Genomic DNA, 25,481 nt, shown 5'->3' with positions numbered 1-25,481 from the left:
CCACATTTTCAAGTTTCACATAAGAAGACTTTAACCGCTATCAATGAAAACTTGAAATTTCACACTTTTTATAAACCATTTAAAAGTAAAATTGACGTGCCCTTCGTAAAGTGTTCTAACTAAATTTTTATCAATTTTAAGCTATTTGGTGTATGTTATCAACTGACCGGTATCTACAAACAAACAAAATATATAAAATAAATTACGCCTAGTTTTCAGGCGTATCTGACGCTATCTAAATCGAATTTTCGAAATGAAATGAACTCCTAAAACGCTAACTACTTAATTTTGACATAGCAAGTCTTAAAACGATTTAATACATTATTTTATCGTGTTTTTAATGAATAATACAAGTTTGTAATTTCAGATAAAACCGTTAATTAACAAAAAAGGAATACGTTGAAAAAATCTTCTAATCTCTCTCCTGTAACGTAAAAGATTTGCAGATAGAGTACTTTACGTAGGGGCCGTCGAAATGGTCCTCTCTTTCTAAAATTCCTGTTAAAAATATATATAATTGTGTATGATAATCAATTTTCATGTGGTTTGTAAGCGTTTGGAAATTGTCAAACGTGCGTCTCCTTGTTTACAATTGATTTCCATTTTATAAAGTTTTATTATTGTATAAATATTATTTTAGTTGATACGTGTTTTAAATGAGTCAATAATACGTAATAATAAAACGAAGAAGACAATGGTATGCGCATGTGAGGAGAATGGAACCATCCAGACTCCCCCACATCGCATTGTACGGCCAACCCCATGGTAGACGACTCCCGGGCAGACCACCAAAGAGATGGGCCGATAGCTGGGAATCGACGTCGCAGGAGGCTAATCCCTCTTAAAAACAGGCCGTAAGGCCTACAATAAGAAGAAGAAGAAGAATAATACGTAATGTTTTCATCAATGTGTTATAACTTTTAACTAAATATTCGACATGGCATTTAATACATCAAATCAAATAAATTTATGTATAGGTTTTCTTGTATAAATTTATAAGTCGTAAGCTTAAAAAATTCTGAGACCTCCATATTCTTCTTCGTATAAAATATTTTTGAGGTACCAATAAAAAATCTTAAAGAAGGATGCTATTTGCCAAAAACTTAAACTTGAGTTTAGTCAAAGTCTATTTATTGTATTTGACTGTATATACTTCAAAAAATTTAAAAACAATAACCTGAAAAGTCATTATTTTCTATTATAATTTGATTCAGATCATACATTTTTCCAGAAGAATCTGCACTTAAAATTTCTTTATAAAAACAATTTTATTAAATTTTCTGTATTTCAAAGTTTTGATTTTTTTTGGCAACTTCACCATAAAGCAGATTGTTTGAAAAATAGCATTATCTAGGTATGGTTTACGCTTGTATGTATCTTCGTATGTATACATTGTTTAAAACACGAAAGCACAGTGCAATATAAATAAACTACGATAGGGCGAGCATGATCCCTTGACCTTTTGGTTATTGATCGAGAGCTACCAAAGTATAGTCTGCATCACCACCTTCTGCCACCTTCCTGCCTCATCTCCAGAACCCCCGTCAGGGAGGAGCCTTCGGCGACCAGCCCCTTATTGGCTCGTCAGATCAACCGGAAGCACAACATTTTCAATATCACCAAAACAACAACAAACCAAAAAAATAATGGAAAATTTTCAGGACTTTTAAGTAAAACATCATTTTCCTACTAAGAAAAATGTTGTTTTCTCCTTCCATACGTGTGATTCTTTCAGTAAATTTCAGTATTTTGAGAATGAAAGTTTGTTAATGAATTCTCAGAAATTTCGGGGTTGTTATTTCGATTGATGGTTTCCATGGAAACGGGTCTTGCGGGGGTGGATGGGAGGTCTCGCAGGGTCTAGGTCACGCCCCGCACAAGTGTGGTAGTGGCGCATGCGCCGGAAGTGACATATTCCAGGGGAAATGCTCACTTCCTTCAAAGCCTCCGTCACGCGAAGTCGGTGGGAACAAACCATTCCGGAAGTTCAATCTGTAGGGTGTGTTAATCAGATTTTTTTTTCTTCTTTTTATTGGCGCTGAGAATTTCAGTTGTGTGTTGAGTGAGTGCTGTGAATATTCATACTCAAATAATAATTGTTTTAAACAGTGTTTAAATCGTTGACTTAAAAAGGAGATTAGTGTTTTATTTTTTGCATGGAGTTTTGGTGCAATTAAAGGTAAAAATATTTTATTTACTTATTTTACATTCAATGACATTTTTTTACTATCGTTTTTTTAAATTCCTACTAGGCATGAGAAATCGAATTAAAAACCCGGTTTAAATAATGTGCAGTCTTATTTAATTCGGTTTTTAGATTCGATCATTTTCGATAATCACTCCAATTGATGCCTAAATTACTTTGTGTATAACTCATTTTTAGCTTCTTATATATTTGACAATTTCACATACTTTTCATCAATTGATTCGGCAGTCACTTTGTTGCAAAATCCGTCGATTTTTAATTTAAGTTTTATGTATTAAATAGTGTTATTTACTTAGTAAAAAAATATCAATAATTTTACATCACTTAAGCTGTAAAGAAATATAAAACACGTAAAATAAATAATACTTTTCCAATCGGGTATTCGGAAATAGTTATACAGTGAATCTTATTAATAATAAAAAAATATATCTTGGTTAAAAAATTTAAATTATCGAACTCTTTTTGCTCTTCTTACTATTATTTACTAATCCCCCTCCATTTCCTTTCTCATCTATCAGTAAGGTGGTACCCTTCAGTATTTTGAATCACCTCCCCAACATTCGGTTGTAGATATTATGAGAAATGTTGCTATAGTCAATGAGAAATGCAGCAGGGCTGACCACTAGAATTGTCTCCAAATGTTAAATGTTAAAAATTAAAATTAAATTATGACGGAGATTTACTGAAGCTGAAGCACAAACCACTTTGCTGTTTGTCACAAAATTATACAAATCCCATACAAATAAAAGTTTTTCCGTCACGTATAATATTTTATAGTTTTCCAAATATATATAATAAATAATTAAACCCTTACCGCACCCAAATGGTGCATAGGGCACTGCTTCATATAAACGCAGTGTTATCTCGATCGATTACACATAAAAGAAAGGTGATCAGCCCTACACTTCATGTACCAGTCCAGTGTAATATTGAATAAATATTAGTGTGAAAAAATCACTTATATTTATGAATCGAACCCGGGACCTCCAGAACGGTAGCCAAGCATGCTGACCATTACACTACGGAGGCGGACAAAAGTATATATATATATATATATATATATATATATATATATATATATATATATATATATATATATATATATATATATATGTGTATATACATATATATATATATATATATATATATATATATATATATATATATATATATATATATATATATATATATATATATATATATATATATATATAACGTGGTAATATTTTCCTTTTGAAAATTAAGTGTAAATAATATGTAAAGTGGGTGTATAATAATAAAATAAACAATGTGTTGCTTTGTAATTAAAGTTTATTCTTAATTTATCTTTATAATAATTTTTATATCTATCTATCTATCTATCTATCTGATTCTGACAGTTAATAATATTATCGGAAGTCTTTTGTTTTCTTCTGAGCGACGCATGCGGCATCTGGTGGTAGAACTGTTTTATGTAGGTACTTTTTGTAAGTACTTAATAAAATGTATAGGTAGGTACCTAGTTATTTTATTACATCTCCCCCCTTGGGGATGAAAATTCATAGTAAAATTTTCACTCGTCCTCCGGATCATCTTCTTGTAGTGAAGAAACTGGTATAAGTTTAGTGATGTGATAAAGTTTTTTTTTTTCTTTCTTTTTTTTTTTCTTCTTTTTTCTTTCTTTCTTTTTTTGTATTTTTTTTTTCTTGACCATTTTAAAGTAGACACAGTTTTTTTCAATCCATTTGTTTTTTTCTTTTGAATTCCTTCATTTTTATTCAGATCTCTTAAAGTATCTTCTAATATAACCAAATGTACAACTTTTAATTGTTCATCTGCATTTTCATTCGATTCTAAAACTGGATTCCTGCTTAGACAATCTACTTCTAAATTCTTCTTTCCTGGAGAATATTTTATTTTATCTTTCGTAGAAGTTTTTTCTACTTTATTTTTATTTTCATTTTTCAAGCACTGTTTCTGTGTTATTTGTATGTCTTCATTTTTATTCTGATCTTTTGAAATATCTTCTAATTTAACCAAATTTACAACTTTTAATTGTTCATTTGCATTTTCCTTCGATTCTAATACTGGATTCCTGCCCACACAATCTGATTCGAAATTCTTCTTTCCTGGAGTATATTTTATTTTATATTTTGTAGAAATTTTTTCCACATTATTTTTATTTTCATTCTTCAAGCACTGTTTCTGTGTAATTTGTAAATCTTCATTTTTATTATTAATCTTATCATCCTCCTTTGTTTTAAACCAGCACGTTGCTTCAGAGTGATATCGAGTTCCCTTATTTAAATTTTCACAAATCTTACATGGACTTTTATCTTTAATTTTATCACTAGTTCTTAGATTTCCACGTCTTCTTTGATTATCTTTTAATCGTTTTCTTTGATCATCTTCTAATTTTTCTCTCTCACTCCGAACATATTGTAGTAATTGTTTTAATACATCTAATGTTTCATAATCCATTTCCATATTAACAAAATTGTCGTTTTATAACGTGGTAATATTTTCCTTTTGAAAATTAAGTGTAAATAATATGTAAAGTGGGTGTATAATAATAAAATAAACAATGTGTTGCTTTGTAATTAAAGTTTATTCTTAATTTATCTTTATAATAATTTTTATATCTATCTATCTATCTATCTATCTGATCGGGTATTCGGAAATAAAATTTTGTTAAAAAATTTAAATTATCGAACTCTTTTTGCTCTTCTTACTATTATTTACTAATCCCCCTCCATTTCCTTTCTCATCTATCAGTAAGGTGGTACCCTTCAGTATTTTGAATCACCTCCCCAACATTCGGTTGTAGATATTATGAGAAATGTTGCTATAGTCAATGAGAAATGCAGCAGGGCTGACCACTAGAATTGTCTCCAAATGTTAAATGTTAAAAATTAAAATTAAATTATGACGGAGATTTACTGAAGCTGAAGCACAAACCACTTTGCTGTTTGTCACAAAATTATACAAATCCCATACAAATAAAAGTTTTTCCGTCACGTATAATATTTTATAGTTTTCCAAATATATATAATAAATAATTAAACCCTTACCGCACCCAAATGGTGCATAGGGCACTGCTTCATATAAACGCAGTGTTATCTCGATCGATTACACATAAAAGAAAGGTGATCAGCCCTACACTTCATGTACCAGTCCAGTGTAATATTGAATAAATATTAGTGTGAAAAAATCACTTATATTTATGAATCGAACCCGGGACCTCCAGAACGGTAGCCAAGCATGCTGACCATTACACTACGGAGGCGGACAAAAGTATATATATATATATATATATATATATATATATATATATATATATATATATATATATATATATATATATATGTGTATATACATATATATATATATATATATATATATATATATATATATATATATATATATATATATATATATATATATATATATATATATATATATATATATATATATATATATATATATTATATTGGGAAATATAAATATAAACAATAATAATTTATTAATTTTTTGACACTACTAACTTTCTATTTATTATATAATAATCTTTGTTGGTTTGGACATGTGGAACGTATGAGTGAGGAAAGAACGGTTAAACAAATTTAGTAACCAAATGTAGTTGGAAAAAGAGGAAGACAGAGGAAAACTTGGCACACACTTGGTCAGGAGTCGAAACAATTGGCAGGTATGTATGAGGAGATGCGTGAATGTGGACGAGGCGAAGAATGGTTGCAAAGACAGAGTGGTATGGCGTTCTATTCCGTTTGCCTACCCCTGCGGGGAAGTGGCGTGATGGTTAGATGGTTATATTATTTCAATCACTGACGAAATAATTTGATTTAAAATCACTTTATATGACACTGTATATGACAACTTAATTATAATTTCAATTAGTGTCGAATCAAACAGTTTCTTCCTCAATAATAACTTAAATTGATTATTAATGAGACATGAGGAAGAAGTCGTTTGCTTCGAACTGGTCGACATTAATTTTAAGTTTTAAAAAAAGTATAATACGCGTAGCCTCTGTCTCGAGGCTTATCTGCAGGTAGGATAGTAAGGATAACAATAGTTTGATATGAAAAATACAACACAGATACCCAGACCAATCGAAAATATTTTTTTCTTTAATTCATTTGGCATTTGGAGGGAATCGAGCCCACGACGCCTGTTGTGCTGTCGACCATCTACCCAACTACGCTACGCCACCTAACGCCATCAAACAATTCAGGAAGGGAAATGATTTCAAACAAAGTAATTATGTAAGGTATCTAGAATAATCTCTTTGGTTCTTTTATGGTTGTGTTTGCATAAAATCTCGCCATTTGGATGCCAGTTAGCCATTTTCAGCACGTTTTCATTCCTCTTTGATACAAATAAATGTACACGTTTGAAATTCATTACGATATTGTCAAATGGATAACTTTCCATGAGGTCCTGGCGTCGCGTTTTCCCATATCTACCTACAAGTAATTCGTATCAAAAATATAAGTTCAACCTATAATATACCAAAGGTGCTCAGGCTACCTGATTAAAAGCGCTTTTAGGCCGTTTTCTTCGTCTATAAACAAGTACTTTTTCCATGTAACATATCGCTCACTCCTTTTAAGAACGTCATAAATAAAAAATCGTCAATTTTCAGATGAGCATGTTTTCGGAATGTCCAGAAAATGTACTATATCCCAGCAAAAGGGGCATATTTTTAACTTAATATTTACCCGCTACAGGGCAGAAATTGTTGTTTTAGCATTTTGAAGAAAAGGTATTGTTTAATTATTTTTTTTAAACATACTAAATATTTTTCAAATGGAGAAAAAAAACAGTTTTTACCTAAAAAGATCTGTTGCACAGTAAAAAGTTCAATAAGTGACTTGATATTTATTTTTAATACATTGTATTATATTTTTAAACTTCAAAAACGTTCTCCTGAAAAATCAAGTTTTTGTATTATATGTGGACACCAGCAAAGAGGATTTATTCGCGATGAATGTGTGGTGTTTGAAGGGCAAAGCTGAACCCATGGTTAATTTGCTTCATCTCAGATATGTTTCATGGTTCAGATGTCTATTTTGATCACTCAATCAAAACTCGTGACATCACTCAACGGAGATGATGAAGTCGGCAACGACATACCCGGTCGCTGTTCAAACGAAACATTACATTAAAAATCACAACAAAATAAAATGTACATTAGTTGATACTGAATGTTTGTTGTTGTAAAAACTGCGGTTTTTTTTTCTCTCTGTGTCTTGAAAAATCTCTTAATCGAATATAAAATGTAGTTCATGTAAAAACATGCGCATGTACAGCTTAATCAGTGCCTCAAACATCTTTTTTTAATTAAAAAAGTATTTAACAATGAGCAAATTTACTGTTTCTGTCAGAGATTTCCATTTTTGAGACATCAAGTGAAAAATCATACGTTTGTAAAGTCGAATAATCTCTCGCAAAGAAATCCTCTAAAAATTACCTTTGAAGGTAGGTACTTTAATTATTTTTTAAATCCTGAACTATCCTCTGAATCTGCCTTTTAAGTATGTAATTCACCTTTGTTTTGCTACTTTGTTCTTTAAATAAAAAAACAACAACATTTAATCAAATCTGTTGCATTTAACTTTGTGTGCATTCAAAATTGGTTGAATAACACAAACAACAGTAAAAAATCGTAACCAGCGGATCAAAATGGTTCGGAACCCAAAGTTCTAAAGTATGAAAATGAAATGATCATTTAAAAAAATGAAAACATGTCCCCAAAACCATTTCGATTAAAAATAATCTCTTAATTTTTCTTTTTTATTAAAGCGCTCTTGAGTTAGTATCGTACTAACATGGCGATATATAAACCCTAAAATAAGTATATTTATAATTATTATGTTACATAAAAAAGTTTATTTTTATAAATTTTCTCCCTTCATTAAATTTAACGTAAAAATTAAAACATTTTTAATAAATTCCTTAAACACTTTTTAACTATTCGAATTGCAACGTAGTATTTTCAAACACGTTTCCTTCACCATTTACTTTTTACGTGCAATTTCATTTTGTGTGTATTTATAAAATCACATTTAACAAAAGAAAAATATTGCCGTGAAACAAAATTTAAAAAATCATAATATAACCGGTCATTCTAATTTTTAATGTTAATGATATAGTTATATTTAAATTTAAATTTCACTAAGTACATACCACTATTTCTTAAAATCTATTGTGACACGTGCTTCGTAATGCATTAAAAAATTATGCTGAATGCATGGAAATACGTGTCATAATATATTTTTAGAAATATTGATACTTAAGTAAAATTTAAATTAAAAATGGATGCATATTATCGTAAAATTGACTGCCAAATCAATTAATGATAATTACCGCCTAAAGTAAAAACAGTGAATTTTCAAAAGAAGGACGTAAATTCAACCTAACTCGCGATTTAGAAAAAATTCATAATGTTGTCATTTTTTCTTTTGATTTTTTTATTACAAAATACATATTTAAATAATATAAAATAGTTGGTAAATATACAAAACATTTCAAATATAACGTGTCTATCTCTCTAGTAAAGTAGATACTTGCGTTTAGAGAGGGAGTTCGTTTTACAATTATTATTTTATATAAACAAAGTAAATTAAACCAAAGTAAATTAAAAATTTAAAAAAATATAGTCCTTGGTTTGGAGTCTAGTAAGGGGTGAGTCTTATACATATGTTTTTTAAATTTAGTTTTAAAGGTGCCTATGATATTTTTTTATAGATTTTAAGTTTTCCGTAAGTTTATTAAAGTTTAAAGTCATACATATTATATAACACATGTGGGTAAAGGATTAATAGCAAAAGAAACATTTACCAATATACTACTTTTCAGTACTATTTAACGAAGTTTTCTCGAATAGATTAATTTATCTAGCATTCTGATGGGCTATTTCTTTTAAAGCCCACATCACACCTCACATCGCGACCTAAATCACTCGCAAACTACATAATATTATCATATCGTACATCTCTCGATCCAAGGCGACCGATAATAATTAATAATATAATAATCAACACGCTTCCACTCATGGCGATCCCGTATCCTGTTTGGAAATGAGATTCCGACGCGTTCCATCGTTTCGTAGTAATAATATTCAATGAATACACAATTAAAAACACTCCATATAATTCTAGCATCCTGTTGATAATACTTTTGGTCGGTCGTGTGCTCACTGCAAATTGTTACACCGAGTTATTTTAGATTTATCGTTTTATTAAAGGATTTATTCTAAACAACCGACCGCATTAGTGGTTGAGGCGCGCGGCTGCAATGCAGATTGCATCCATATAAGGCTCATAATAATAATAAAAATCATTTCCATGCCGTACTCCGAAATCATTCAAAACAATGACAACGCTAACACCCTAAAAGATCAACTCAATATACAAATTCAAATATTAAACGAATTAAAAGTTTTAATGGTGGAATGCATATACCTACGGTTTTTCACTTAAAATTGGACGTTTAATAAATCGAATTGGACGTTATATTGTATTTTGTAAAAAAAAAATAATTTTGAGAATATGTTTGGAGAATTACTCATGATTTAAAGTAGTATTAAAAGGCTTGTCTGTACAGCGCGCCACTTATATGAAAACATTTTTAAAAATACTAATTTTATCTATTAAATACGATAAAATTGTCCAATTATATTTGTTAAACGACAAATTGTATTTGTAAGGCGTCCAATTTGGTTAGTAAAACGTCAAATTTGAATTGGAAAACCTGTATTTGGTTCAAAAAGTAATTTAAATAATAAACTAACGTGGATTTGGTAAAAATAAATAATTATAAAATAAACACTGATTGTGGTACTATTTTTTGACATAAAAAAGTTTACAACTAAAACTTACAGTGTTATCCGTAATTGGTAATGTCTCTGCGGTTGAATTCTTCTGATAATAATAATAGACAATGTATAAAGCGCCATTTTCGTGAAAAATCACCTTAAGAGCGCCATAACTTTTTTCTCGCTAATGTTGTTTAGGGATTCAATTGACGCAGTGTAATCTTAATCGGTAATAAGATGATATGTTATACGCTTCAGTGTTCTGCCCAGGGTTTCACTCTAAGTAAATACAAGCAGATAAAAATTGGTAATAGCTGACTGTTATATCGTAGTCATATAGGAGAAAGTGACTAAGTGCATTTTTTTACAGAAACGTGATCATTGACTATTTGATATCTTACAAGCTTACTTAATATTGCCCTAAAAACATCCCAAAGGCTTTTAAACTTGGAAGTATAATATGTTGACTTGTTCAAAATGACTAACTGCATTGATGTTTATTTTGTTGCCAAACAAAAGTGACTTAAATGGCCCTCCTGAACATTTTACCTTCTGTTAGTTGGTCACTTTCTCCTGTACGACTACGATATGCTAGGTCAACCTTTCAGGGCGAGATTTTAGTCGGCTCTTCGGGTCAATATGTCTTACGTTGCATATGTTGGATTCAACAGATTAACTTAATGATTTAGCGTTTATGGCAATTTGAAACTGAAGAACTCCGTATTACATTTGAAATATTAAAATCAAACACTGATTTGGGTCCACTAAATTCTATATGTATTTTATTTGATAATGCTCTAACGAGGCGAAACAAAAAATATTTTTTTTATATTAAAAAAAAAATGGACTCAAAGTAGTGTTTGATTTTGATATTTAAAAAATTCAACAGTTTAAAATTACCAAAAGTGGTTTTAGACTGCTTACAGCCTTTTTTTTTTAACCAACTAGTTGAAAAATTTAAAACCGCTTTTACATCTTTGTTTCTGACATACTCGACATCATTATCGAAAACCGTAGACGGTTAAATGTAAATTGTGATTTTTAATTAAAAAAATTCTTAGTAAATACCACTTTTTCTTCAAATCTAATATGACACTTGTTTCGATGTATTCAGCATCATCTTCAACCGTCATATAAAAAGCTTAGTTAATAATTTGACAATTTTTTAATACAATTTTGAACCAAAAATAAACGCTTATTACAATTTGGCGCTTTAATTTATTTTAAATCATTAGGAACTGTAAAATCATACAACATATGGTTAAGTACAATTTCTAAGGTTTTATGTGTTATTCGTGTGAAATCATTAGTTTTTATATCGCAATTAGACATGCAGCTAACGTTCGACTTTTTTATCATTGATCGAGAACATTAACGACACCGGAATTTATCTCCGGAAATGAGGATCCCATAATGGTGACGGGAAATGATGCAATCAATCTATTCATCGGGATTGAATTAATGATCATTTACGTTACGCAAATAAACTCCCGAAGATAGCTCTAACTCTTATCCTTCATTTAGACCTATTTAGTCTGTAACTATCGGTTTCGTTTATAACATGGACCACTTATGTTATTAGATCACCAACAAATACCATTGCATAGCAGAGTGCGATATGCCAGTATTTTCTTAAGAAATCCAACAGAACTTCAAATATTTGGGAACTATGTACATCAATTACCTTCCTACGGATATTCAAAAAAAAAATAAGACACGAAAATGGTTATATACATGTTAATCCAAAAAAAAATGGTTTTAGTAAAAATAAACTATAAATCCAACAAACATATTCTTCAATAATAAATAATAAGTGTAAGCCCCTCTCTAAGCAAAAGAGCTTAGTCTCTTTATTGGAGAGAACTGCGTTATTAATTTTTATAATTGTTTAAGTAGAAATGTCTAGAATATGAATTAAAATCATTTAAATAAAATTGCAACCATATTAAAAAATATATAAATAAATAGTATTGTTTGAATAATTCCTATTTTCTAATATGGCTGCAACCCCACAAGATGGACTTCGTGAGGAACAAGGAAATAGGGCATAAGACGCAGCCATCCATGGTCAGATATTATGCAGAATTTATGGAAATACTTCGCATGGCTTCTGAGAACCTTAATCGAGCTTGCCTCTTCCACAAGGTATCAGGTTCCGTAACCCAGGACGCCCACTGTTGACAATTCGTCGATAGTTCTCGTCTGAACTTCGGGATGCGGACTTGAGTTGGGAGAATGGGAAGGAGCTGGTAGCCAACAAAAGAGTCTGGAGGCAATTCTTGGACTACACATAGTGAGAACATATGGAAAAATGAATGTAATCATGAAGAATGAATTTTTTTCACGCTATTTTACCAAAATATCGTCTCAAGGGCGCTAAATATTTTTATTATATTTTATTTACTATATTTTATACTGAGTGCTATATACTTATTTAACTATGCTGAAACATGTAATATCTCAACATTCAACACTCGCAGATGTATGTCATATATTTATACCACTCCACAGAAAAAAAACAGGAAAGGAAAAGGCGTCAAAGGCTTTTATTCGTTGATTAATTATGAAAATAATTCTAATTTTATTTAAAGTATATGAAATATAGAAATGACAATTATTTGGAGAATGTATATTCAGAAATAAAATGATAAAAACTGATTGGGATTATTAAAATTATCTATAAATAATGATAAGTAAGGATAAGTGAAGGCAAACGGTTTCAGGTAAAGGCTTGGTCCTCAAACTTGATGCTGGATTGGCGTCGGAGTTTAGATATTTTCCCCTACTGAACCAAAAGCTCCCTAAGTGTGAATTATCTCGAGTTAATATTTTCTTTTGTAGTAAAAATTTAAACAATCTCCAGCAAAATTTACAAAGGATTCTTTCTGAACATTATAGCCAGTGAAGATCCAGCATCATCTCCAAGGTGTAGTGAAATGTGAGAGAATTTCACTTATGTGATGAATTTTTCTGCTGAATTGAATAGAAGATTGTTGTTCGTCTGTTAGAATTTTGGAAAAAGTTTTATCTAAGCTAATTATTTCATTCCAAATATCTGAAAAATTTTAGTTAATTAGTATAGCATAGCTATGAGATGAATGTAACTTAGAAGAAGGCATAATAAAGTATTTCAAATATTTGCGGCGTGGACAAGTCTTAAGTATGAATGATCGGCGAAGATGTATGAAAGTGGAAAAGATGAATAATGTTTGAAAATGCAGACTGGTGCGGCGTTTTATCCTCTCTGCTTATTCTTATGGCGAAGAGGCGTGATGGTTGGTTAGTTATGTGGTTAGTGAGTTAACTCTCATATTTGCATCCTTCAAATTTTCCTTTATAACCTGTACTTTTTTCACTATGCATTTTACTATATTTTTGGTTTAATGCCTTGTCAGTTATGTACTTTAATGCGTCAAACTTTATTTTTTTTCAGTATTTCTCTTTTTTGTGTTAACTGCTATATGTATTATGCTGTTTTTGTTTTGCTTTATTAATTTTAACCATAAATATATTTAAAATAAATAAGATAATTATCAATTATTTATTATGTATACTTGGAACATTTTACGTAATTTTTTTCTTATATTTGTAGTCCTTTATGAAACCGAAGAATTATAAATAAAAATGAGTCATTTTAATTACTTTTTGCGTATTGCATTATAAATGTTAAATGTATTTTTTATTTATTAATGTAGTGTAGAAATTCCCACCAAAAATCCTTTTGCCATTTCGCTTCAAATTTTTAATGGCATGAAATGTGACAAGAAAATAAGAAATATAAATAAATATAAATATTTTTAGGGTGATACTGCAAACGTAGTATCTGGTTTCCATATCTTCTACCAGGGAGCGTAGATGTATTAAATAAGTGCGGTGAAAACTTATCTTTTTCCATGTTAACCTTCCATTGTAAGTTTAAATGAAACCACCCAAAATATGCGAATGAAATCTGCGAAAATATGTTATTTAAGACACAATTAAATTTCCGCTCGGTACACTCGCCTGTTAGTGTGTTTGCTTTGTTCATATTTAATTTCACGTATCTGGCAGCTCGGCTTTAATTAAAATAAATTGTTAATACTCGCTCGGAGTTAACTTTGAACTTTACTATTTACTTAATGACTGAAATGTTCCAAAATAACAAAGGTCAGACAAAATTGAACCTCCGAAGTGCGTCAGAAGTCGGGATAGTCGGTTTAACACAATGTTCCCTTAATGACGAGCTCGCATCTTTGACATTTAGGATCCTGGAGGATGAGAAGGGACTCCGCTTAGATCGATAGAGGAAATGCGAACCTCACTGGAGGACCGAGTGGGCGGCGGGGCGGCGGGGCTGGGGCGGCTCCGCCCTCGCAGGGGCGGGAAGGGCGGCACGCCCACCGGGGCGAGAGGAACCGAAACACGTGGACCAATTTCGTATATTGTTTGTGTTGTTAACCTGGTAAACCAATCCACGTGAATACTTCGTATTGTGTAATATAACTGTCTTTATGCGGCATGGCGTTTTCAATAGTTTTTCACGTTTTCAACTGAATAAATATCCTAGAGATATATATATCTATAGATAATTAGATCGAACCTCAACATTGAAATAATCTGTTCTTATGTTCGATCCACTTTAAGTTTATTTATTTAAACATGTAACATACATAAGCCACATACATATGTAATATTCCCGTGAGTAATTTTGGGACTTGAGATTAAGGTAGAAGATTGAGATTGAGACAGAAGACTGAAAAACTAATAAGATAGTAACATATAATAAAACAGAGGGCAAAATATAAAATATAAAGCAATAACCTATTTTAAATTATTTTTATTTCTGCAGTAAATAGGCATATATAAAAAAAAACATAACATAAGAAGCACGTTCAAAGGAAAAAAATTATAAAATATAACTAATCACTAACACAAATATCATTCGATTATGCTAATAAGTTTCAATTTGAGTAGCTTATAGTAGGACTCGACTTAGTTTCATATAGGATACAAGAGCGATTGTCAATTTCTATCCAAATGCTTGTAAACTCTTAGATCGAACCAAGAATTCAGCAAATTGAAAATTGATTTACAATTTGAGAGCATTTTCTAAGGTTAGGAAAACATTTTATTTTTATTGTTATGCATCTCTGGGTCGGCAATCATTAAAGAAATTCATAATATTTTAAATTTAAGTTTTATTTGGAAAATACATCATCATTTCTTAAAATCTATTGTGATACGTGTTTCGATGCGTTCCGTAGCATTTTCAAACACAAGAAAATAATACGGAATGCATCGAAACATGTGTAACAAAAGATTTTAAGAAATAGTGGTACTTACCAAGTGAAATTTAAAATGGATAGATATAACCATAAGATGGCTACGGAATCAATCAATATTTTTTTAACTTTTTCACAGCCGCTTTAAACAGTGCTCCAGTGGAACCACCCTCTCACGTTTTTAAACCAGAATATATGATACATCTTAATTATATACTGCGTTTTTACCTTCTAGTTTTCCTTGCAATGTAAAACGTATAACTTCGATTTTCTCTCCTCAAATAAGGAAAAATATTAATTGAGCTTTTACTCTGCACCAACCTGCAGATGATCATTGTAAAATAAATATATAAATATTATATGCTACCATTTTGTGGTCTTGTTCTTTTCCATCCCTTGTCGACAACTAAATTCATTTTTAAAAATTTCAGTCAAGTTTATGATAACACGCATATACCTGATATATTTTATTCAATTTATTTTTAATATCTAATGTTAACATTCAAGTGTCAATCATAAATACATGTACTTCTTATCAGATTGTCCGAAGATTGAATCGTTAACTATAAATTTATTACACTACAATATTGCACGTTATCAAGGATTTATGTACATGCAGTACGTACTATTTGGTTAAAGATTTTAAATTCTTCGTTTACATAATTTGACAATGAATAACAATATTTTTTTTAAATGGTCTATTTATACGTCGTTTTATTCAAAAATCATTTCGAGGACGCTTTACGAATCACGTCAAAATAATTGCGCAACCCTATCAATGTCTACAGATAAAAGTGGGAACAAAAACTTGCATTTAATCTGGCTTTAGATCGCAGAATTCTGGAGTTTAGATCGCAGAATTCTGGAAGCATCATACAATAGTGTCTTTTGAAAATATTTCTAATTATGTAATGAAACAAGATTGCACAAAAAACTAACGACGAATTACTGAGAACTGAAAATCCTGAAAAACTCTGAAAACTAACCATAAATTTGGGTAGAAATCTTCATCTACACCTATATTTTGTTTTGAACCAGTACAAACTACAAAAAATAGGCTTTGAAAACCTCAATACGTATATTTCTTCAGAGACGATGAGTTTTTTTAATTGTTTTATCTTAAAATGACAATACTCCGACGAAATATTAGAAAAATATGGCAATACCGATTAAAAAAATATTTGTAAGATATACTCGCCCAACTGTAAACAGTAATCCGCAGTTAACCTGATGATGGAATGGTTTTCCAAAACCAGCAATCGTGTAATAGAGTCTTTAAGTGGTATTACATTAAGTAAAATAATAATGGTAAAGAGAGTGTTATACTACCATACCACAAAGTTAACAACGTTTTTAATATAAACTAACTAACTAACCATCACACCGCTTCCCCGTACGGATAGGCAGAGAGAATAGAATGGCACACCTCTCTGCTTTTGCAAACTTTCTTCGCCTCTTCCACATTCATGCATCTCCTCATACATACCCACCGATTATTTCGACTTCTGACCTGACCACTTTCAAGTAAAATACTTACATACTTACATACATGATCAATGATCAGTGATCGTGCCAAGTGTTTCTCGGTCTTGCTCTGCACCTTTTTTCCAACTACATTCGCTTGATAAATTTGATTTACCTTTCTTTCCTCACTCATTCGTTACACATGACCAAATCATCTCTACACAACTTTCTTAATTTTATCAATAATGCTTATCTCAGCCATAGATTCTTTCCTTATTTTGTATACTTTAAATGTACAATATTTTATGGATGTGTCCATATGCTTGTTAAAAAATCTCCAATTAGGAGATAAATAAAAGGGTATCTACCAAATAAAAGCTTACACTAAGTTAAATGATGAATGATAAGGAAGATATTTTGATTGAGAAAATAATGTACGTAATAACATACGAACTAAATCGTCTGAAGGAATATTGGCATTAGCAGGCACTACACAAAGTGAACGATGAATGATAAGGAGAGTGTCAAACATTTACTAATTCGATTTGGAAGGATAGTGTTGTGATTGAGAAAACTATGCAATATGAACTAAAACGTCTGAAGGAATATTAGCATTGATGAATGATAACGAGAGTGTCATTTCATTTTCAATTCAAACCCTTATCCGCACCCCAATGGTGCATAGGGCACTGCATTAAATAAACACAGTGTTATCTTGATCGCTAACACTAAGGAAAGGTGATCAGCCCTCCGCTTTAGGTACCAGTCCAGGGTAATATTGAATAAATATTAGAGTTAAAAAATCACTTATATTTATTTGACCCCCCTGGGAATTGGACCCGGGACCTCCAGAACGGTAGCCGAGCGTGCTGACCATTACGCTACGGAGGCGTGCTGACCATTACACTACGGAGTGTCATACAACCACTTATTTGATTTACAGAGATAATAATAATAATAATAACAATAACAATTTGGATAATTTGTACAGCGGCATTTTCGTAAAACACTACCTCAAGGGCGCTTAAAAAGACTGTACTAAAAGGATTGAAGGAATATTCGGCTGTCCAAACTCAAAACACAGTAAGGGACATTTTTTCTAGTATGTTTTTTTTGCATTTTGAACTAAGTAGATTCTACTTAGTCCAAAAATGCAAAAAACGTACTACAAAAAAAAAATGTCCCTTACTGTGTTATGAGTTTGAACAGCCGTATTGGCATCGATGAATGATAAGGAGAATGTCATACAACCACTATTAAAAAGATACTGTACTGAAAGGATTGAAGAAATATTGGCATTAGCGGGTGAAGCTCGTCGTGCTGACCAGGGCGGAAGGCGGAGGGCGGAGGGCGCCCGCGGCAATCTGCAGCGCTTCCTTTTAGGTGAACTCATTCATGAGAAAAAAATGCACGGCGTCGGGCGGGGGGCACGGGGCGGGGGCGGGGAGGGGGCGCGGGGGGCGCGGGGAGCCGGCGGCCGCCACACGGCGCAGGCCCACCGAGCAGGCCGCACGCCGCCCGATCGCTCCGGCGGACAGTGAAGTGCAGTGCAGTGCAGTGCCACCAGTGAAGTGCTCAGTGGAACCCTGAATGAGGAAGCGACCCCCCCCGCCCCCGCGCCCGCCCCCGCCCCCCCGCCGGGCCCCGAGCCTCGGTAAGCCCCACAGGCTATTTCTATACTTCGTCGGAACTCGTAAACCGAACAGCCGCCGCCGCACGTCGCGCGACGCACGCAACGCGACGCTCGACGCACGACGCAAGACGCACGCACTGCGCGCCAGAGCATTGACCATGATTATATACTGTATTTATATATATGTGAATATAAATATATATATATATATATATATATATATATATATATATATATATATATATATATATATATATATATATATATATATATATATATATATATATATATATATATATATATATATATATATATATATATATATATATATATATATATATATATATATATATATATTTATATATAATATATATATATATATATATATATATATATATATACATATATATATATATATGTATATATATATATATATATATATATATATATATATATATATATATATATATATATATATATATATATATATATATATATATATATATATATGCAGACATACGTAAACAATCTTCCTTCACAACATTTTGGGTGTGTCTAAATACTTATTCACAAATCTGAATGAAACCAGCCTAAGACGATCGTAATCCTGTAAATGCATGATTTAAATACACCTTTGGCTTGATATACCATCCATGCCTTTTTATCATCGAGTTCCTCCATGGCATTTTTAATTCAAAATATGCGCAAATCAATTCCGATTTAGATAAAAATATCCCATGGTTCACACTTCTTTTGGCTTGATATACCATACCATCTATATGTTTTAAGCATCGAATTTTAACCAGGGTATGTATGGCATTATAAATTCAAATTGTAGTCGATCCAATTCAGGAAATAATCAAAATATCTTATGATAGACAGCACTTTTGGCTTGATAAACTATCCATGCCTTTTTATCATTGAGTTTCTCCAGGGTATGCATGGCATTTTAGTTTCAAAATATGTGCAAATCAATGACGGTTTTAATAAAAATATCTTATGGAGTACATCACTATTAGTTTTATACACTATCCATGCCTTCAAACCATCGTATTTCTCCAGGGTATGCATGGCTACAATAGTACAAATCGAAAAATGATGTCCAATGAAATTGAGTACGGTATCCACATGATAAAAATAATTTTAAAAAATACTTTTTTTTTTCATGGTATGTCAACATGTATGTTGGAACAGCTTGTGAATGCTGAATAATATCCCTTCAAACATTGATATTATTGACGGCTTCTGAGTAAATTTTTAGACGTTCTCCTTTATAGGCATTTTCTATTTAAATAATTTTTTGTTTTTGTTTTTGGTAATATGGGTTTTTGATAAGGTCCTCCACTTTTTTGTATAGTATGTAGAGTTAAATCAATCTTGTTCGTGCGTAATAACTGCGTCAAAACCCATGCGCGTATGTGATTTCATTGATAGTTTTAAAAATAAATCAGCCTCGTGTCATCATAGAGTAATTCTAGTGGCGTCCATGATGGCCAATGGGTTCATTGGCGGGTCGACTAGCCCATTGAGAAAGTTAAATCCATTAATTAATTGATTCCGCAGTCACTTTGTAGTAATTTTTTAATGTTTTTTAATAATTTAATTAATGTTTTTTAACTACTGTACAATTTTTGGTTGGTATTCACCGATCACCGAGTAAAACTTATATTTAAAAAAAAAGTTAAATCCACTTGGTTAAGTCGACCGTTTTAGGGGAATGTTTCACGACTTGAACTATGTAGTACCTAGCAAGAAACTTTTTCATTTAACGAGAAGTAAAACCTAGTAGAAAGACGCAATCATTATCATCATTGTATCAACAGTTTGTTTCTTTGCAACCACACCCCTTTTTGGTTTTTGTTTTCAATTATTAATTTCCCGGTGCAATATGCAATATATATTTATATATATATATATATATATATATATATATATATATATATATATATATATATATATATATATATATATATATATATATATATATATATATATATATATATATATATATATATATATATATATATATATATATATATATATATATATATATATATATATATATATTTATATATATATATATATATATATATATATATATATATATATATATATATATATATATATATATATATATATATATATATATATATATATATATATATATATATATATATATATATATATATATATATATATATATATATATATATATATATATATATATAATAACCTTATCAAAGCTATGGTTAAAACCGACCGAGAAAATTACGCGTACTATTAATATATATATATATATATATCTTTTATTATCCAAATATAAACAAAGAATTGACACAACATGTTTTTTCAATTATATCGATAAACTTTTGTAACGTTTCAGTCGATATATCAATACCGAATTCGTTCCATATCTCGTTTCCCAAGAATGTGCGTTCAAATCACTCAAACTACTCCGTCATATATTTTGCCCTTGAATAGATAGAAATTATGCCGATATCTGGTCTTGCGAATTCGTGGAATTCGGTGTTATATTTGCGAACCTGATGGATTTGTTTTGTAATCTGGTTATAATGCATCTTAATAGTGCCTCGTTACGGCTTACGCATGCACAATATTGACAGAGACTCGTATCAATATTAGCTTTCGTGTTATCCACCGTGCAGAATGTTGTTTTTTGCTGTACATAATGTTTTTATCATTGATTCGGGAGTCACTTAATGGTAATTAATATCTACCCATTTTTAATTATCGCATCCAAACACGTGTCACAATAGATTTTAAGAAATGGTGGTATTTACCAAGTAAAACTCAAATTTAAATCGCATAATATTTTTACTTTTATTTTTATCTGAACAATTATATTTTTTTGTGGTTATTTTAATTTCATTTGATCTACGTAAGTTGATCAAATGACCTGTAAAATGTAAGTCTCAATTATGCATTTCAAGATTTAGTTTGAGGTTATTTCTCACGAAAACAGTGCTTTAAAATAGTACAATAAATAAATTAAATGTAATAAATTAATTCCTTTTTTTCTGTCTTTTTCTTCGTTCGCCATCTGTTGTTCTAGCCGCATCACCTTTTACAGCATCTGCCAATGTTTTGAATCTATCTTTAATTGATTCACAGTTCGTGTTAACCTTCATCTCCTGTCTACCTGATTCTTGGTCCAATAATTGTACCTCGATTTGAAGAAAGTAGATTTTATTAAAGGTCTTCTGTTATAATTATAAATGACCCTTTCTTCTACCTGCAATCTGTTTCGTTCGATATACCGAAATCACTTATCATTCATCTATTTAATATTCTATCATTTATGTTTGTTTATTATTTTTAATATTACAAAAGTCGATAAGAAAATATTTTAACTACATATTATTTACATGTCAACCATTTTTCAAAATAAAATTTAAGAACATTCGTGTCACTAGATTACTCTTCTCCATACCTAAAATAAAATCACAACGTTAAAAGTTGAAATACTGAATGATGCTTATCATATTGTAAGGCAAGGTCATACGAAACAAAGTAATACCTAAGGCAAATTTATTAATACGAAAAGTTGCAACATTTAATAAACCATAAATGACAATATCACAATAACTAAAGCCTCACCCCTATTATTCATATTCCCACTGATAAAAAAAGAAGCAGTTTCTATATTCTCTTCATCCTTCAAAGTCCCAAGGACACCACTCTAAAATTTTATATAGCTTCACATACGGTGTTTAAAAATGTTATGGAATGCATCAAAACACGTTCACAGTAGATTTTAAGAAATAGTGGTATTTACCAAGTAAAACATAAATTAAAAGTGTATTGGACATCCCTGATTTGTTAATTGATCAATTGAAATCCAATGGATACTGATGTGAATGCATTTCTGATAATATTGCAGTTTCTCTGTTGTTTTCGCTAAAATTCATTATCAGCTTAATTTTTGCTTACTTACTTTCACATATGGTGATTGAAAATGATCAATAGATTTTAATAAATAGTGGTATAATCCAAGTAAAATTTAAATAAAAAAGACGTGTGTCATGGTTAAATAACTTTGGAGGGTGTTTCCACTATAGAACTTACTAAGTAGCTGTTTAGAGTAGCTGAGAACCAAATAAAATTTATTTTGATGATTTCCAAAATTAAACGATGATATAATACCAATAATGGCTCTGGTGTGTTCTTAGAAAGGTAGGTAAATAAAAATGACAATTTAGGTCGTTGAACTAACCAGCCTTGTTCACGGGCTACATATTGGGTCGGTTGATATATTCCTGTACACTACAAAGTACCATTTTGTATGTATTACCTAGTGCTCGATGTTCGGTGTCCTCACAGTGTAGTATGTCGTTAATCGTAGTGTGGAGGTGTTCGTGTAGGCTGACAGAACTACATTCAACTTTCGATAATACCGAGCCATAAGTCAGCGTCACAGTTACTGCCGCAGTGGAACTTGACAGACCTTACCCCGTAATACTGGTACATCGCTCTGAGACAATCTTTTAAAACCCAATAGAACTACAGACATTATCCCGTAATACTGGTACATCGCTCTTAGACAATCCTTTTAGAACCGAGTAGAACTACTGGTACATCGCTCTGAGACAATCATTTTAGAACCCAATAGAACTACTGGTACATCGCTCTGAGACAATCATTTTAGAACCCAATAGAACAACAGACATTACCCCGTAATACTGGTATATCGCTCTTAGACAATCCTTTTAGAACCCAGTAGAATTACTGGTACATCGCTCTGAGACAATCATTTTAGAACCCAATAGAACAACAGACATTACCCCGTAATACTGGTATATCGCTCTTAGACAATCCTTTTAGAACCCAGTAGAATTACTGGTACATCGCTCTGAGACAATCCTTTTAGAACCCAATATTTTTATCCACTTTTCCATCTAATATGGTTCTAAGAGATTCCTACTTATACCTGTTTTAGACAGGCGCCGTGGTGTAGTTGGTTAGATACTCGACTGAAAAACTGTCGTCGCGGGTTTGATTCCCGCCAAGTGCAAAATAAATTCAAGAAATAATTATTTTAAATTGGTCTGGATATTTGTGATATATTTTTCGCATTAACCTTCCCTATCTTTACTATCCTACCTGCAGACAAGCCACTAAAAGTAGAGGCTTTTCGGGTTATTACTTAAAAGTCGATATTCATATCGCGGTGTGTCCCTATTGTCATATAATATGTCTTCTTGAGTTTTAATCTTTCCTTTTTCCCCTTTTCCTCCCTCCCGTCCCTCTTCCAGGTATTTTCACTAATTTACAAATGGGAAATTTGGTAACTGGATTGGTACAAATACCTGTTTTGAGTTACTCGATAATGTAAATGAATTTGTGTATCTGTTCTGATAAATTTCCAAATAGATTTTTTTTAAATATTAAATAAAAGATAGTTAAAGATATTTAGTGCACTGTTACATTGTAAATAAATATTCTATCTTTCTAGAAACGTGATTTTTTCTCTCGCTCTTTTTTTTCAACACAATTAGGAAATACAGATTTTAAATATTTTGTGAATGTGATCATTGAATAACCAATCTTATTATGTTCAACATATTATATATGAAATAGCCCCAAAATTTATAAGGTCAACGACTGATTTCAAATTGACGAGCTAGTTTTTTACTGATACTGATATTACACGAGACTTCTAAATACGTGTTTAAGTTATCAAATATTTTTTCGATATCGTTACAAGTACATAATATGAAATAACAGTTTTATCTCGTTTTACGCTTTGCCATACTAATATTACGTGACAAATATTTATTTCATTATATTTTTTACTGGTCTCAATTATTTATCAAGAAAATACATTGGATACTTAATTTGAAAATAATAAAATTGAGTCTGTGCATAGGAATTCAAAATTATCAGACAATTTTTTTACAACCCGAATATTTGTTTTAAATTTAAGTTTAATTACTTACTTAATCTATAACTTTCTTATTTCTATATATTTAATATAATAGTTTCAAGTTAGTATATACATATATCGCTCACTCCTTTAAATAACTTCATAATTATATCAAAAAACGTTTTTAATGTTTAAAAATATAATGGAATGGATAAAAAATAAATATCAAGCCATTTATTGAACTTTTTACTTTGCAACAAAGCTGAATGTTTTTTCTCCATTTCTAAAATATTTAGTATATTTAAAAAATAATTGAACAATACCTTTTCTTCAAAATGCAAAAACAACACTTTCTGCCCTGTAGCGGGTAAATGTTAAGTTAAAAATATGCCGCTTTTACTGGGATATAGTACATTATCTGGGCATTCCGTAAACACACACAACTGAAAATTGACGATTTTTGATATATGACGTTGTTGAAAGGAGTGAGCGATATATCCTATACAGTATTTGACACGCACGTGAATTCTCGGCAGCATCTATGATTGAGTAGTTACCTTTTTATTTAGCAGTCCCTTATAAATTTACTATATTATTGTATTTTTTATTATTGTTTCATTATTGCAAATATAAGCACTATTTGAAACTATTTTATATTTAAAAAAACTCCTATATATGTTAGTCGTTTAATTTTATTGAAATAAAAAATATAGATAAAATTTAAGCTTAATTTCCATATGTACAGTGTCGTATAGAGGCAATCCATCAATCGTACCAAAAACCTAACGATTATTCTTCTCCTATTATTATTATTACTGTAGTTGAAAGAAGGTCAGTATTCATTAGAATGTATCTCGTACTGGTAGCCACGTTTCTGATGTTTCCAACATGTGTTTCGGTTTCGTGTATCTTTTGTCTGTTCCGGTGAATCCAGAGAGAAATATGGGTACGTAAAGGATCCTAAACACAGACTAAAAGTCCTGTAGGCACGGACCACATGTTGCTAAGGCTCCTTTTTTTCTTCCCCTCCCACACGTGTGCATGGCCGTATGACCTTAGCTTGGTCGAGTAATGGAACATGTTTCGAAAGTGCTGATATTTTAGAAAATAATTGACGACTCGAATGTGTTTGTGCTTTTTTTGTATGCATCAGAGTTGCAGTTATTTTTGCCTCGCTTTATGATGTACAAGGCTCGTGTATTAACTTAGATAATAAT

General features: G+C 31.0%; 1 protein-coding gene across 2 annotated transcripts in view; it reads left to right on the top strand.

Moving 5' to 3' along the window:
* The first annotated feature begins 2,054 nt into the window (after positions 1-2,054).
* The window catches only part of sty (sprouty signaling antagonist), a 108,689-nt gene continuing 85,262 nt past the window's right edge, over positions 2,055-25,481 (top strand). The window contains exon 1 of one of the 2 annotated variants that reach the window (XM_088261716.1): positions 2,055-2,179. The gene's annotated coding sequence lies outside the window, so the exon portion shown is untranslated. Of the gene's footprint in view, positions 2,180-18,229; positions 18,402-25,481 lie in introns of those variants that run through there. The other variant, XM_088261715.1, reaches the window with a different exon arrangement.

The sequence above is a fragment of the Brachycentrus maculatus genome, unplaced genomic scaffold, assembly GCF_059751285.1.
Source record: "Brachycentrus maculatus isolate JH-2025_06_01 unplaced genomic scaffold, ASM5975128v1 h1tg000166l, whole genome shotgun sequence".
In the NCBI taxonomy this organism is placed as follows: domain Eukaryota; kingdom Metazoa; phylum Arthropoda; class Insecta; order Trichoptera; family Brachycentridae; genus Brachycentrus; species Brachycentrus maculatus.
Note: the sequence above shows the minus strand (reverse complement) of the source record. Positions and strands in the feature narration are given on the sequence as shown.